The following is a 16,625-nucleotide window of genomic DNA, read 5'->3' as shown; positions in this document are numbered from 1 at the left end:
CTTTAATATCCCCTGATGCAGCGTTGCATTTTCTGATTCCTAATTAAAAATATTTTTGGAATTCTAAACAAAAATTTCACAATCAATATTTTTATTTTTCTTCATTAACATACAATGTTTACGGAATTAATTTTATTTAATTTTTAAGATGGTACCTTCTCTATTTAGTTCTGCAGCTCGTACTATTTTCTTCAGAAGCAGGTTGAAGAAGTCGCACAAGAGGGAGTCGCCTTGTCTGAAACCTCGTTTGGTATCGAACGGCTCGGAGAGGTCCTTCCCGATCCTGACGGAGCTTTTCGTGTTGCTCAACGTCAGTTTACACAGCCGTATTAGTTTTGCGGGGATACCAAATTCAGACATCGCGACATAAAGGCAGCTCCTTCTCGTGCTGTTGAAATCAGCTTTGAAATCAACGAAGAGGTAGTGTGTGTCGATTCTCCTTTCACGGGTCTTTTCCAAAATTGGCGCATGGTGAAAATCTGGTCGGTTGTTGATTTTCCAGATCTAAAGCCACACTGATAAGGTCCAATCAGATTGGTGACGGTGGGCTTTAATCTTCCACACAATACGCTCGATAGAACCTTATATGCGATGTTAAGGAGGCTTATCCCACGGTAGTTGGCGCAGATTGTGGGGTCTCCTTTTTTATGGATTGGGCATAGCACACTTAAATTCCAATCGTTGGGCATGCTTTCGTCCGACCATATTTTACAAAGAAGCTGATGCTTGCTCCTTATTAGTTCTTCGCCTTCGTGATTGAATAGCTCGGCCGGCAATCCGTCGGCCCCTGCCGCTTTGTTGTTCTTCAGGCGGGCAGTTGCTATTCGAACTCTTCATGGTCGGGTAATGGAACGTCTACTCCATCGTTATGTATTGGGAATCGGGTTCGCCTTCTCCTGGCGTTGTGCGTTCACTGCCATTCAGCAGGCTGGAGAAGTGTTCCCTCCATAATTTAAGTATGCTCTGGGCATCAGTGACTAGATCACCTTTGGGGGTTCTACAAGTGTATGCACCGGTCTTGAAACCTTCAGTTAGCCGCCGCATTTTTTCGTAGAATTTTCGAGCATTACCCCTGTCGGCCAGCTTATCAAGCTCTTCGTACTCACGCATTTCGGTCTCTTTCTTCTTCTGTCTGCAAATGCGTCTCTCTTCCCTCTTCAACTCTCGGTATCTATCCTATGCCGCACGTGTTGTGGTCGATCGTAACGTTGCGAGGTAGGCAGCCTGATTTCTCTCCGCTGCCACACGGAACTCCTCGTCGTACCAACTGTTCTTTGCACTTCCAGAAAACCAATGGTTTCGGTTGCAGCTGTAGGTAAGGAGTTTGAAATGCCGTCCCACAGTTCCCTTATACCGAGTTGTTGACGAGTGCTCTCAGAGAGCAGGAGTGCAAGCCGAGTAGAAAATCGTTCGGCTGTCTGTTGTGATTGCAGCTTCTCGACGTCGAATCTTCCTTGTGTGTTTTGACGTGCGCTTTTTGCTGCACAGTGGCGGGTGCGAACCTTGGCTGCAACAATATGGTGGTCCGAGTCGATGTTAAGACCTCGGAGCGTTCGCACATCTAAAACACTGGAGACGTGTCTTCCGTCTATCGCAACATGATCGATCTGGTTGGTAGTTTTTCGATCCGGAGACAACCAGGTGGCTTGATGAATCTTCTTATGCTGGAATCTAGTACTACAGATAACCATATTTCGGGCCCCAGCGATTTCGATCAGCCTCAACCCATTTGGGGGTGTTTCATCGTGGAGGCTGAATTTACCGACCGTAGTGCCAAAGATACCTTCTTTGCCCACCCTAGCGTTAAAGTCGCCAAGCACGATTTTGACATCGTGAAGGGGGCACCGCTCATAGGTGTGCACCAAGCGCTTATAGAAGGCATCTTAGATCACATCGTCCTTCTCTTCCATCGGGGCGTGGGCGCAAATCAGCGATATGTTGAAGAGCTTCGCTTTGATGCGGATTGCGGCTAGACGTTCATTCACCGGAGTGAATGATAGTACTCGGCGACGGAGTCTCTCTCCCACCATGAATCCCACACCAAACTTGCGCTCCCTTATATGGCCACTGTAGTACTCGTCTCAGATCCTTTTTGTCCTGTCCATCGCATTTCTTGGACGGCGGTGATGTCAGCCTTTATTTTCACTAGGACATAAACCAGCTGGGCAGCGGCACCTTCCCAATTAAGGGACCGGACATTCCAGGTGCATGCCCTCGAATCGTAGTCCTTATTTCGTTTGCCATGGTCGTCATCAGAAGGGGGGTCTCTCATCCGAGGCTTTCTTTTTCATTGGGGGTGTTTTTTACTTGACGGGTCCCAAACCCAGCGCACAACCCTATGTGGGGAATGTTTCGCCTTCTCACTTTAGCTCGCCTTCAAACGGATGTTCTTAGGCTACCCAGAGGATACTTGGTCAAAGACCGGAAGTCGTGAGCTGCTTGAGCCATATGCGTAAAATAATCGTATCTGGCCACTCCCAAGCGAATGTCGATCAGAGAACTTTCCTCACTTGCGTGAGCTAGTAGTGATTTTTGGTCAAATAATCGGTCACAAGCCTCGATCGATCTGAATAATTTTTGGTCGTCAGTCAATTTGTGGGGAACAAACCGTTCACACACCTTTCGTAAGCCCAAAAGTTCGTAAGCCCAAAAGGTCAAAATGCGATAAATCGATGTTTTGGAGATGTTCAATTTCATTTCCATGAATTTCAATTATGATTTCGGCTAATTTTTGATGAATTCACGCACAGATTTGATGGAATTTCCGGTGATCACGCCTTTTGATTGGCGCACATGTTAATCGTCATTTATGTCCTCACGACCACTTTGAAAACTTTGAAACCACTCGCGCACTCTACTACGGGATAGGAAATCATCGCCATAAACTTGTTACATCAATTGAAACGTTTCGGTAAAAGTTTTACCAATTTTAAAACAAAATTTAATGTTGGCTCTTTGTTCGAAGCTCATTTTCGCACCGATAACACAAATATACTGACACTTAAAACGCAATAACTTCACTTCCAATCAATAAAATAACATGAAATTATTACTGGACGATCGATAAAGTTAGCAAAGTCCAACGCAGCACATACATACATATAGATGGCGCCACCAGGGGGCGCTAGATTCAAAAGGTCCTGTTTACTTTGAAACGCACCTGATATATTAGGGTGCTTCAAAAAAAATTTTGAAATTTTTTCAACTGTTACCCCCGCAAATGTTGATGATTGATAAAAAAATTCCAGTCTAGAACCAATGGACACCAAGTACAATGAGGAAGTAAAGTTTCACGTGGTGTCAGGTAGGAAAATTTACCCATAGTATTACTAACAATTTTGAATGAAATAATTAAATGTCTAATCGATACAAGTTCATCGATTTCACTTATGAATAGTAATAAGTTAAAGTCATGTAACCGAATAATATTAAAACGTCCAATTGAACTTAAGTCGTTACGAAACGAAATAATAGAGGAAAAGGAAATAATCACAAACCTACCTCAAGAATTTAATGAGGATGCGGAAATGTTTTGGAAATTAGCTAAATTTGATAGTAAAAAATTTGATGCAGAACTTATTAAAACCATTGGCAGCTATAATAAGTATGGAAGACAATACTGTTACGAAAAATAACAGAACAATTAATATTTATCCATATAATGAGAACGATAATCAAAAATTTGAGTTCTATGAGCTTAATCGGGAGGAAATTGAAAAATTTCTACAAAATCTAAATGTAGTACATATATAGTGAAAGTATACAACATCAGATATTAACAGTGTATTCTAAGATTTATAGGTACCCACACATTCATGAGAAGGAAATCGTTAAACAAATTCAAGATATGTTAAAATTAGGTATCATTACAGAAAGTCATTCCCCCCAAAAAATTGATAGTTCGGGTAAAAAGAAATGGAGAGTTGTGATCGATTATCGTAATTTAAATGAAAGTACGATTGATGACAAGTTTCCTATTCCTTATATAGAAAATATTTTAGATAAATTGGGCAGGTCACAATACTTTTCTACAATTGATTTTGATAAAGGATTCCATCAAATCCTCGTGAAAAGAAGACCGGTCTAAAACAGCATTTTCTACACCATTCAGTTACGACGAATTCGTACGAATGCCTTTGGTTTGAAGAATGCACTGGCAACCTTACGAAGAATGATGAATTTTGTCCTAAAGGATTTCATCAATAAAAACAAGTAAGGAAGGGCTAAGTTCGGGTGTCACCGAACATTTTATACTCTCGCATGATAAAGTGATAATCGAGATTTCATTATCCGTTATTTACATATTTTTCAAATACCGTATTTGTGTAAAGTTTTATTCCGCTATCATCATTGGTTCCTAATGTATATATTATACAGAGAAGGCATCAGATGGAATTCAAAATAGCGTTATATTGGAAGAAGGCGTGGTTGTGAACCGATTTCACCTATATTTCGTACATGTCATCAGGGTGTTAAGAAAATATTATATACCGAATTTCATTGAAATCGGTCGAGTAGTTCCTGAGATATGGTTTTTGGTCCATATGGGCGAGGCCACGCCCATTTTCAATTTTTCAAAAAGTCTGGGTGCAGCTTCCTTCTGCAATTTCTTCCGTAAAATTTAGTGTTTCTGTCGTTTTTGTTAGTCCGTTAACGCACTTTTAGTGATTTTCAACATAACCTTTGTATGGGAGGTGGGCGTGGTTAATATTCGATTTCTTCCATTTTTGAACTGTATATGGAAATGCCTGAAGAAAACGACTCTGTAGAGTTTGGTTGGCATAGCTATAGTAGTTTCCGAGATCCGTACAAAAAACTTAGTAGGTGGCGGGGCCACGCCCACTTTTCCAAAAATATTACGTCCAAATATGCCCCTCCCTAATGCGATCTTTTGTGCCAAATTTCACTTTAATATCTTTATTTATGGCTTAGTTATGACACTTTATAGGTTTTCGGTTTCCGCCATTTTGTGGGCGTGGCAGTTGGCCGATTTTGCCCATCTTCGAACTTAACCTTCTTATGGAGCCAAGGAATACGTGTACCAAGTTTCATGACGATATCTCAATTTTTACTCAAGTTACAGCTTGCACGGACGGACGGACGGACGGACGGACAGACGGACGGACAGACGGACGGACAGACAGACATCCGGATTTCGACTCTACTCGTCACCCTGATCACTTTGGTATATATAACCCTATATCTGACTCTTTTAGTTTTAGGACTTACAAACAACCGTTATGTGAACAAAACTATAATACTCTCCTTAGCAACATTGTTGCGAGAGTATAAAATTATGTGTCGTTTACATGAACGATATTCTCGCCTTTAGCACTTTGTAGGAACATATTGATAATTTACATAAAATTTTCAATGTTCTGAAAAAACACAATTTAAATATCCAATTAGATACATGCAATTTTTGTTGTAAACACACAAATTTTTTGGGACATATACTTACACCCCAAGGTGTTAACGTAAACCCTGAAAAAATTAAAAGCATTGTGGAACTTAAGTTACCGCAAACTCAAAAGCACATTATTCCGTTATTACAGGAAATTTGTAAAAGATTGTGCCAAAGTAGCACAAGCTATGACCTTATGTTTGAAAAAAGATATGAAAGTTAATACAAAAGATACTAATTATGTAAATTCATTTTGTTCTTGCTTCGGCAGAACATATACTAAAATTGGAACGATACAGAGAAGATTAGCATGGCCCCTGCGCAAGGATGACACGCAAAATCGTGAAGCGTTCCACATTTTTAACACACCAAACGAAGTCTTTCAACAAACCTTTGCTGAACTGGAATCTAATTACACAAATAATGGCTGGAAGTTATTGTTTACGGATGGCTCCAAGTCCACCGATTCCACTTCGTTAGCAGTTGTCACTGCCACAGGAGAAATTATTTGCAATTGGCTTCTTCCCTCAACGGCCTCTGTATTTACTGCTGAAGGATCTGCTATCCTTCATGCAGTTAATTACGCAAAAAAGACTAAAGGAAAGTTCCTCATCTGTACAGACAGCAAATCGTGTATGTCTGCAATAACGTCTCCTTCCAATCGCAATCCCATAAGAGAAGTTATCAGAGACGCGGTCATTTGGTACCCCTCAGAAAATCCAAATAATGTGGATCCCTGGCCATGCGGGTATTACAGGCAACCACTTTGCAGACCTCGTTGCGAAAATGTAGCCCAGGACTCCTGGCTTAACATACTACGTCTCATCCAAGCAAAGACATTCTTAACCTTATTAAGCACAAAAGGCATCAAAAAAACGCAAGCGAATGGAAAACATTTAAACATCACTACGCGGTCATAAAACCCAGCCAGAAATCGTATAATCTACTCGTCAGCAGTTCCAGCTAGCGCAATGAAGACATATATACTCGATTAAGGATTGGACACACTATCGCAACACACGCCCGCTTACTATCGGGTAAAAGCCCATCCATTTGCCCCCTTTGCGAGGACACCGCTACTATCAAACACTTACTCACCACTCTGTCCGATGCTTCACCCAACAGCCCTGAAAGACTCTGGCAACATTGATCTCATAAAACTACTAAGTGAACCTTCCAGAAAAAAACGTGATGATTGTATATAGATTTTTAAAAACCAACGATTTGTTAAAATATATTTAAGCAAATTACATCTTTACTAACCCTTAGCAATTAGAATTTTTCACCTAGTTATAATTACAAGACAGCTGAAGGCCTCGTAGCCAGTGCTGCGTTTATGTATTTATATAATAAAACTCCTTTTGTTATTTGAATTATTATAAATAAATAAATAAATAAATTCATTTGAAAAATTGAAACGATTATTGACAGAAGCACCAATTTTGAAGTATTCTGATTTTAATAAGCAATTTAAATTAATAACTGATGCAAGTAATTTTGTAGTCGGAGCAGTACTACGTATACAACTGGATAATTACCCTGTGTGTTATGCCAGCAGAACTCTAAATGATCATAAGAAAAAATACTCTACAACGGAAACAGAACTTTTAGCCATTGTATGGACCATAAATTATTTTCGTCCATATCTGTATGGTGTACAATTTGACTTACAAAGTGATCACTAACCACTTAAATGGCTTCATGCAAAAACAAAATGTAATGGTGTGAACCAAATATTACAAAGATGGATGTTAAATTTAGGAGAATAAAATATGAGCATACAATATATCCAAGGTAAAGATAGTAAAGTGGCCGATTTTTTGGGCCACACAAATTCGGATATTAATGAAATAAATACAATTGAGAATCAGGAAATTATAGAAAACAATTTTGAGGGATCTTTGGATAATAATACAAGTATATATGAAATTGATATTGATACCATACGTTCACAACATGATAACTTTAATGATCATATGCCCATACTCGAAACAGTGGTAAACCGTTTTAAAACACAAGTTATTTTTACGAACTCAGAGAAAACTGAATTCGAAACAAAATTTGGTAATAAGGTGGTATATATAGATTTGGAAAACGAATTAGTGCCAGATATTTTGAAAAGACATATCAAATCGGGGAAAATAAGAATTTAGTCAGATCTAAATGACCATGACTATAATCGGTTGTAAATGAAAATCTTAGAATCTTACAGTCGAAGAGAAAATGTAAAATTTGCTAAATGTAGTTTTCAGGCAAAGGATATGGTTAGCGAAGATGAAACTCTAAAGCAAATACATAATTATCATAAATATGAAAAAGGCTACAATGGAATTAATGGGTGTTATGATGAGACTAACAAATTTATTTACTTTCCAAAATTGAAAGTTATTTTTCAAAAATATATTCACAATTGTAACACACGTAACAGGGCAAAATATGAAAGAAATCCATTGAAGCCAAATTTCAACTGACCGAGACCCCAAAAGAAGTAAATAAAAAATAGTACACTTTGATATTTATATCAATAAAAAACATAGTTTCATCACTACTAGTCACTACTAGCTCGCGCAAGTGAGGAAAGTTCTCTGATCGCCATTCACTTGGGAGTGGCCAGAAACGATTCTTTAACACTCGGCTCAAGCAGCTCACAACTTCCGGTCTTTGACCAAGTATCCTCTGGGTAGCCCAAGAACATCCGTCTGAAGGCGAGCTAAAGTGAGAAGGCGAAACATTCCCCACATAGGGTTGTGCGCTGGGTTTGGGACCCGCCACGTAAAAAACACCCCCAATGAAAAAGAAAGCCTCGGATGAGAGACCCCCCTTCTGATGACGACCATGGCAAACGAAATAAGGACTACGATTCGAGGGCATGCACCTGGAATGTCCGGTCCCTTAATTGGGAAGGTGCCGCTGCCCAGCTGGTTTATGTCCTAGTGAAAATAAAGGCTGACATCACCGCCGTCCAAGAAATGAGATGGACGGGACAAGGACTGAGACGAGTACTACAGTGGCCATATAAAGGAGCGCAAGTTTGGTGTGGGGTTCATGGTGGGAGAGAGACTCCGTCGCCGAGTACTATCATTCACTCCGGTGAATGAACGTCTAGCCGCAATCCGCATCAAAGCGAAGCTCTTCAACATATCGCTGATTTGCGCCCACGCCCCGATGGAAGAGAAGGACGATGTGATCTAAGATGCCTTCTATAAGCGCTTGGTGCACACCTATGAGCGGTGCCCCCTTCACGATGTCAAAATCGTGCTTGGCGACTTTAACGCCAGGGTGGGCAAAGAAGGTATCTTTGGCACTACGGTCGGTAAATTCAGCCTCCACGAGGAAACATCCCCAAATAGGTTGAGGCTGATCGACTTCGCCGGGGCCCGAAATATGGTTATCTATAGTACTAGATTCCAGCATAAGAAGATTCATCAAGCCACCTGGCTGTCTCCGGATCGAAAAACTACCAACCAGAACGATTATGTTGTGATAGACGGAAGACACTTCTCCAGTGTTTTAGACGTGCGTACGCTCCGAGGTCTTAACATCGACTCGGACCACTAACTTGTTGCAGCCAAGATTCGCACCCGCCTCTGTGCAGCAAAAAATGCACGCCAACAAACAAAAGGAAGGTTCGACGTCAAGAAGCTGCAATCACAACAGATAGCCGAATGATTTTCTACACGACTTGCACTCCTGCTCTCTGAGAGCACTCGTCGACAACTCGGTATAAGGGAACTGTGGGACGGCATTTCAAACTCCTTACGTACAGCTGCAACCGAAACCATTGGTTTTCGGGAAGTGCAAAGAACAGTTGGTACGACGAGGAGTTCCGTGTGGCAGCGGAGAGAAATCAGGCTGCCTACCTCGCAACGTTACGATCGACCACAACACGTGCGGGATAGGATAGATACCGAGAGTTGAAGAGGGAAGCGAGACGCATTTGCAGACAGAAGAAGAAAGAGACCGAAATGCGTGAGTACGAAGAGCTTGATAAGCTGGCCGACAAGGGTAATGCTCGAAAATTCTACGAAAAAATGCGGCGGCTAACTGAAGGTTTCAAGACCGGTGCATACACTTGTAGAACCCCCAAAGGTGATCTAGTCACTGATGCCCAGAGCATACTTAAATTATGGAGGGAACACTTCTCCAGCCTGCTGAATGGCAGTGAACGCACAACGCCAGGAGAAGGCGAAGCCGATTCCCCAATACATAACGATGGAGCAGACGTTCCATTGCCCGATCATGATAAAGTTCAAATAGCAATTACCCGCCTGAAGAACAACAAAGCGGCGGGGGCCGATGGATTGCCGGCCGAGCTATTCAAACACGGCGGCGAAGAACTGATAAGGAGCATGCATCAGCTTCTTTGTAAAATATGTTAGGACGAAAGCATGCCCAACGATTGGAATTTAAGTGTGCTCTGCCCAATCCATAAAAAAGGTGCTCCCCAATCTGCGCTAAATTCCGTGGGATTAGCCTCCTCAACATCGCATATAAGGGTCTATCGAGCGTATTGTGTGAAAGATTAAAGCCCACCGTCAACAAACTGATTGGATCTCATCAGTGTGGCTTTAGACCTGGAAAACCAAAAATTGACCAGATATTCACCATGCGCCAAATCTTGGAAGAGACCCGTGAAAGAAGAATCGACACACACCACCTCTTCGTCGATTTCAAAGCTTCGACAGCACGAAAAGGAACTGCCTTTATGCCGCCATGTCTGAATTTGGTATCCCCGCAAAACTAATACGGCTGTGTAAACTGACGTTGAAAAACACCGAAAGCTCCGCAAGGATCGGGAAGGATCTCTTCTAGCCGTTCGATGTAAAACGATGTTTCAGACAAGGCAACACCCTATCTTGCGACTTCCTCAATCTGCTCCTGGAGAAAATAATTCGAGCAGATCCAGTCTTTTCTAAGAGTGTACAGCTGCTGTCGTATGCCGATGATATTGATATCATGGAACTCAACACCCGCGCCGTTAGTTCTGCTTTCTCCAGACTGGATTAGGAAGCAAACCAAATGGGCCTGGCAGTGAACGAGTGCAAGACGAAATATCCCCTGTCGTCAAACATACAGTCATAGCACTCGCAACTAGGCTCTCACGTCACTGTTGACTGTCAAAACTTTGCAGTTGTAGATAGTTTCGTCTATCTTGGAACCAGCGTAAACACCACCAACAATGTCAGCCTAGAAATCCAACGCAGAATAAATCTTGCCAACAGGTGCTACTTCGGACTGAGTAGGCAATTAAGAAGCAAAGTTCTCTCTCGACAAACAAAAACCAAACGCTATTAGTCACTCATAATTCCCGTCCTGCTATATGGTGCAGAGGATTGCACGATGTCAACAACGGATGAGTCGACATTGCGAGTTTTCGAGAGAAAAGTTCTGCGAAAGATTTATGTTTCTTTACGCGTTGGCCACGGCGAATATCGCATTCGATGGAACGATGAGTTGTACGAGATATACGAGGACATTGACATAGTTCAGCGAATTAAAAAACAGCTACGCTGGCTAGGTCATGTTGTCCAAATGGACGAAAACACTCCAGCTCTGAAAGTATTCGACGCAGCACCCGCCAGGGGAAGCAGATGAAGAGGAAGACCTCCACTTCGTTGGAAGGACCAGGTGGAGAAGGAGCTGGCTACGATTGGAATATCCAATTGGCGCTACGTAGCGAAGAAAAGAAAAGACTGGCGCGCTGTTGTTAACTCGGCTATAATCGCATACGCAGTGTCCACGCCAATTAAGAAGAAGAAGAAGGGCAGTTGAACAAAGTATAAACACTTTTCAACATATATTTAGGCGGCAATAGAAATACTCGAGAACATAGGTCTCGGAGAGAAAATCACGTGGTGAGTGCAGTTGAACAAAGTATAAATAGTGTTCAACATAAGACTAGGCGGAAAAACCCTAATTTTCGCTCTGAAGAGCACAGTAGAAATACTCGAGGACATACGTTTCGGAGGGAAAATCCCGAAGTAAGGGCAAGTGAACAAAGTATAAACACAATTCAACATTGGACTAGACGGTAAAAGCCCTATAAAGACCTAAGTAGAAATACTCGAGAACGTAATTCTCGAAGAGAAAATTTCGAGGTAAGGGCAATTGAACAGAATATAAATAGTGTTCAACTTAAAACTAGGAGGGAAAGTTCCCATATTTGCTCTGAGGAGCAAAGTAGAAAAACGCGAGGACATAGGTTTCGGGGAGAAAATTCCAAGGAAAGGGCAGTCGAACAAAGTGTACTGTTCAACATAGGACTGGACGGGAAAATCCTTATATTCGCTTTAAAGAGTTAAGTGGAAATACTCGAGGGCATAGGTCTCGGGGAGAAAATCTCGAGGTAAGGGCAGTTGAACAAAGTGGAAATTAAGTTCAACATAGGACTACTCGGGAAAATCCTAATACCTGAAAAGCAAAGTAGAAATACTCGAGAACGTAGGTTTCAGGGATAAAATCCCGAGATAAGGGTAGTTGAATAGAGCATAAACACTTTTCAGCATAGCACTAGGCGGTAAAATCTTCATATTCGTTTTAAAGAGCAAAGTAGAAATACGCGAGGACATAGGTTTCGGGGAGAAAATCCCAAGGAAAGGGCAGTCGAACAAAGTGTTTGTTCTGTTCAATATAGGACTAGACGGGGAAATCCCTATATTCGCTTTAAAGACCTAAGTGGAAATACTCGAGGGCATAGGTCTCGGCGTAAAATCCAGAGCTAAGGGCAGTTGAACAATGTGTAAATACTGTTCAACATATAACTAGGCGGGAAAATCCTCATATTCGCTCTGAAGAGCAAAGTAGAAATACCATCGATAGAATCGTATATAGGATATTTAAGAGACTTATCACACGGTAGTTGGCGCAGAGTGTGGGGTCTCCCTTTTTGTGGATTGGGCAGAGCACACGTAAATTCCAATCGTTGGACATACTTTTGTCCGACCATATTTTGCAAAGAAGCTGATGCGTGCTTGTTATCAGTTCTTCGCCGCCGTGAATTTGAATAACTCGGCCGGCAATCCATCGGCCCCCGCCGCTTTGTTATTCTTCCGACAAGTACTTGCTATTCGAACTTTATCATGGTCGGGCAATGGAACGTCTGCTCCATCGTCATGGATTGGGCAATCGGGTTCGCCTTCTTCTGGCGTTTTACTTTCACTGCCATTCAGCAAGCTGGAGAAGTGTTCCTTCTATAATTTTTGTATGATCTGGGCATCGGTCACTAGATCACCTTTAGGTGTTCTACAAGAAAATGCTCCGGCCATGAAACCTTCAGTTAGTCACCGCATCTTTCCGTAGAATTTTCGAGCATTACCCTTGTCGGGCTTATCAAGCTATGCATACTCACGCATTTCGGCCTCTTTCTTTTTATGTCTGTAAACTCGTCTCGCTTCCTTCTTCAACTCTCGGTATCTATCCCATCCCGCACCTGTTGTGGTCGATCGTAACGTGGCGGGGTAGGCAGCCTGTTTTCTCTCCTCTGAAACACGGCACTCCTCGTCGTACCAGATGTTCTTAACCATTTTCTGAAAATCAATTGTTATAGTTGCAGCTGGACGTAAGGAGCGTGAAATGCCGTCCACAGTTCCTTTCTACCGAGTTATTGACGAGTGCTCTCAGAGAGCAGGAGTGCAAGTCGTGTAGAAAATCATTCGGCTATCTGTTGTGATTGCAGCTTCTTGACGTCGAACCTTCCTTTTGTTTGTTGGCGTGCATTTTTTGCTGCACAGAGGCGGGTGCGAATCTTGGCTGCAACAAGATAGTGGTCCGAGTCGATGTTAGGACCTCGGAGCGCAAGAAATGAAATAAGGCTGAATTAAAAAACAAGCTTAAGCTTTTACTTCTTCCATTATTCAGTGAATCTTAAGACTAATTTTACAATAGTTTCGTTCTTAAAATGAAACCTTCAATATTGATCAAAATAAGCAAATATAAACAATATAATATATGTAATCTTTTAATACTTTTTCGAGTATTAAATTAGGTGCATTGACATTTATGTGGCTTAAGTACCTTTTTTAAGTGAACGTACAAATATTCCTACGTAATTGGATATTACTTCGACTTTTGCTTATGAAACGTTCCCTGTAGTATTCATAAATTTAAGTTCGGTGACATGAAATTTAAGCCACAATGTTTAAATACAAATTGTTTACATTGCAAGTATCGTTGTTTAATTGTTATGAAGCAACGACACTTGCATTTTCGTTATACTGACGTATTTATGTGAGTGTCAATTTAAATCAAACCAACAAATAAGTAAATGTTTTACACAGTAATTTTGTTGGTTCATTTAAATATTTTCTTATGATTTCGTCTACGTTGGAGTTTTCATTACATATTGTTGTTTGTGGAACTATATATGTAACTCGCACGCTTATCTAAAACACTGGAGACGTGTCTTTCGTCTATCAGAACATGATCGATCTGGTTGGTGGTTTTTCGATCCGGAGACAGCCAGGTGGCTTGATGAATTTTCTTATGCTGGAATCTAGTACTACAGATAACCATATTTCGGGCCCCGGCGAAGTCGATCAGCCTCAACCTATTTGGGGATGTTTCCTCTTGGAGTCTGAATTTACCGACCGAAGTTCCGAAAATACCTTCACTGTTAAAGTCACCAAGCACGATTTTCATATCGTGGCGGGCAGCTGTTATAAGTGCGCTCCAAGCGCTCATAGAAGGCATCTTTGGTCACATCGTCCTTCTCTTCCGTCGGTTCGTGGGCGCAAATCAGCGATATGTTGAAGAACTTCGCTTTTATGCGGATTCCACCGGGGTGAATGACAGTACTCGGCGACGGAGTCTCTCTCCCATCACGGTTCCCACACCAAACTTGCGCTCCTTTATATAGCCACTGTAGTAAATGTCACAAGGACCTACTCGCCTCAGTTCTTGTCCTGTCCATCGCATTTCTTGGACGGCGGTGATGTCAGCCTTCACTCTATCGAGGACATCAACCACCGTTTAGTTTTCATTGGTAATGTTTTTGGCGTAGCGGTTCTCAAACCCTGCGCACAGCCCTATGGATTGGATGTTTCGCCTTCTCACTTTAGCTCGCCTTCAAAGGGATATTCTGAGGCTACCCGGAGGATACTTGGTCAAAGACCGGAAGTCGTGAGCTGCTTGAGCCATATGTAAAAAATCCTTTCTGGTCACTCCCAAGTGAATGGCGATCAAAGAACTTTCCTCACTTGCGTTAACTTCTACACATGACTCCATCTGCGGTTTCTTAGTACCAAATGAACTACGAGTTTGTGGATGGGAGTAATCGTACCACTGGCACGTCCACAAAACACCATTAATCGAAAATATATAAGGTGCCATAACTAAGCACTAAATTAAGATATATAACTGTAATTTTAGTCGTGTGGTCGCAGTAGCAAGGTCAACTGCGCGAAAAAATTTTGAAAAATTGGGCGTGGCCCCGCTCTCTAATAAGTTTAATGTACATATCTCCTAAACTACCAAAGCTACAATGACCAAATTTGCTCAGCGCAAATATTGTAGACACTTCTACCGACTGTGTGAAAATGAAATCGGAATTTATCCCCGCTTACTTCCAACATTACGGTACTATTCAAAACTACTTAAAGCACAATAAATCAATAACTAATTACGTCAGCGACATTAAATTTTACCTACGAGATGGTGTGATATGGTTTTATAGTATTCGGTGTGAACATTGGGTGATGGGTGTGAAACACTTTTTGGTGAATTCACATACATATCTCGGTAGCTGTCCAATCGATTTCGACGAAATTTAGAATGTAGCACTCTTCTTTATTCATATTCCCTTGTCACATTGCAAAAATGGGCGAAATCGAACAACGACCATGCCTACTTCCCATATAACACAATTTTAAATTCCACTTGATTCTTTCACTTTCCAGTATGTACACAAATCAATAAATAATTATTATAACGGCATACAAATTTGCACGAAAAAATTGTCCAAATCCAAAGAAGACTGTTCCTGCCCTTAAGTACCGAACATGTGGACCTCAGTATCTATAGTTGACTTTTGACCGAAAAAATCGTCAATTTGTGAGTTATGCAATTGAAATTCAGTCAGAATCTTTTCCTGACAATAGTAATTCTGTGTATCAAAAATGAGTTGAGTTGGGTCATTTGTTCCCTATACACCATTCTATATCTAATGTAAAATTTTGCTGGGTATACGGGCCAATATTTGAGTTATCTCAACGAAAATTACAGAACGTGTTTTGCTTGTATATCTTTGTGATTAAAATCGATATAATAAGGTGAAAACTTAACCTATTACCAGGATTTTCGACAATCCGGCTGACTTACTCCATATGATTGGTGATTGTATGTGAGCTACCTTATTCAAACCCAGGAAATACTTTTTTAGTATGTGGCATGATAATACTTAATCCAACCTAACTCCCATATACTACGTATAATGATTTCCGTTTTTCTAACAAACTTTATGCAGAATATCTCAGTTAGTATATAAGGTATATATGGTACCTGTATATGTATATATTTATAAAATTGCTTTAATGCCGATCCTCTGTTTGACATTTTACACACTAACGTATTTCCCTGGCTTTGACTCGTGCGTGTTACAAGAGTATAAACTGTTCGGTTGCATCCGAACTTAGCCCTTGTTTTTTTATTTAATAATTGCATTTAAAAATTATCGACCGTAAAAAGTCTCCAAGCGACACCTAACTAAAACATTATTCATTGCGACCTGAAGTGGCTAAGTGTACAGTTGCTCCATCTTGCTAAAATCAAACGCTTATTAAATTCATACACCTTCGCTGCAGTTCTGGGTAAAAAAAACTCATTCTTTAATTAACGGCTCCCCTTAACAATTACTATCACACACTTTTCTTCAAAGAAGTATTGCCCGACAATACACTTTGATTAAAATGCGCACCACACAGTGACTCGTACCGGAGAAGTTCTATCTAGTGGATTATTTCGGGAGTTGATTGCGTCAATATACCGAAATTGGGCATCATTAGACAAAAGGAAGCAATTTGTTAAGTTATTGACTTCTTCGGTCATTGTTTTGGCAAAACGAAAAGGTTTATCTGGCTTGTTATTTTGACTTTGTAGGGAAACAGATTTAACAGAATCGAAAACCTTCACAGCTGGTGTGTTCTTTTTCATTCGCACAATATGATCTAGCCAGTGCAGCCGCTGTCTCTTGATTCGCTGAACTATGTCAATGCCGTCGTATATCTCA

The 16,625-nt window shown here is 41.1% G+C and overlaps 1 protein-coding gene and 1 non-coding gene across 5 annotated transcripts in view; both read left to right on the top strand.

Moving 5' to 3' along the window:
* Positions 1-16,625, top strand: part of LOC120779448 (putative dual specificity tyrosine-phosphorylation-regulated kinase 3 homolog) — a 200,671-nt gene that overhangs the window by 87,639 nt on the left and 96,407 nt on the right. The window lies entirely within an intron of this gene.
* Positions 5,660-5,766, top strand: LOC120779963. Its single transcript, XR_005705777.1, has one exon. It is a non-coding gene; the product is annotated as a U6 spliceosomal RNA (small nuclear RNA).

This window comes from Bactrocera tryoni, unplaced genomic scaffold, assembly GCF_016617805.1.
Source record: "Bactrocera tryoni isolate S06 unplaced genomic scaffold, CSIRO_BtryS06_freeze2 scaffold_11, whole genome shotgun sequence".
NCBI lineage: Eukaryota > Metazoa > Arthropoda > Insecta > Diptera > Tephritidae > Bactrocera > Bactrocera tryoni.
The sequence above is the reverse complement of the archived record's forward strand: the minus strand, read 5'-3'. Positions and strand labels throughout refer to the sequence as shown.